The following is a 1,497-nucleotide window of genomic DNA, read 5'->3' on the forward strand; positions in this document are numbered from 1 at the left end:
TATATATATATATATATATATATATATATATATATATATATATATATATATATATATAATTTCTTCTTCTTTTCTTTTCTTTTCTTTTTTTTTTTTTCGTTTCTTTTTTTTAAATATTTTAAATGTTTTATAATTTTATCATTTTTTTTTTTTATTTTAATGACAAACAAACTTTTCAATATTGAAAACAACCACCAACAAGAAATAAAGTGTCATACACAAAACTTATTAAAAACGGGGGTTTCCCCTAATATTTCAAAACTCGCAAATTGCATTGATTAAACGTATTGCTAAAAATCTATACCAAAAATTTTAAGGCGCTCTTTAAAAAACAACAACAAAACTTTTGACTTTTCAAATTTAAAAAAAAAAAACCGCGAAATACGTCACGATTTTAATTATTATCATTATCATCATTATTATTATTATTAACCGGAAGCTGAAAAGCGTTTTTTTTTTTTTTTTTTTAAATATAAACGTATTAAAAAATAAAAATTTAAAAAAACAGAAGGTAAAAAAAAAAAAAAACAAAAAAAAATTTTGAAAATATTTATTTTTAATTAAAATTTAAAAAAAAAAAAGGAAGCGATAATAATAATAATAATAATAATAATAATAATAATAATAATAATAATAATAATAATAATAATAATAATAAATTTACAAAAGACGAAAATTTAAAAGCGAACGTAATAAAAAATAAATAAAAATGAAAACAAGCAGAAGCAAAAAAAAAACGAAAACAAAACAAAAAAAAAAAAAAAACGACATTAAATTAAAAGATATAAACAATAAATAATAATGATAATGATAAAATGTTTAACCATTTAAAAAAGAAGGACGAAGAGTCCCTAAGTTAAAGTCGAATTAAAATTTATCTTGTAAATCTATTTAAACTTTTTCCAGTCTAATATATATATATATATATACGCACACACACACACACGCGGTATATATATATATTTTTGTATATATGTGTGTGTGTGCGTGTGTGCGTGTGCGTACGCACACACACGCACAGTAAAAATATAAGCGGGATTATTGTATTCATTCGAATGAGTCATAAAACATGAATCTTTTTTTTTTTTTTCTTTATTTCTTTGGAGCCTTAACCTCCATATCCAACAAAGAAATAACGGTTAAGTTAAGCACGAGCGTAATATTAAAAAAAAAAAAAAAGGAGAGAGAGTGAGTGAGTGAGAGAGAGAGAGAAAGAAAATCATCCCTTACTCATTTGGACCTTAGCCGTAATTCATTTGATTATGAGGAAAGAGAGGTCAGATTGATTTATCGTGACAGGTTTGGGGTGAGTTTTACCAAAAACTCAGTTGAAAAATTTTTATTTTTCTCTTTTTGATTCGATCCTCTCTACAGATTTTCTAGAAATTTCTTCAAGATATTATTATATGTATATATGTAAAAAATATATATATTTAACGTAACGTTCAAACAAACAACGGATTGAAATTAAAAAAAAAAAAAAAAATAATAAATAAT

Source organism: Pediculus humanus, genomic scaffold, assembly GCF_000006295.1.
Source record: "Pediculus humanus corporis 1103172107360 genomic scaffold, whole genome shotgun sequence".
Taxonomy (NCBI): Eukaryota; Metazoa; Arthropoda; class Insecta; order Psocodea; family Pediculidae; genus Pediculus; species Pediculus humanus.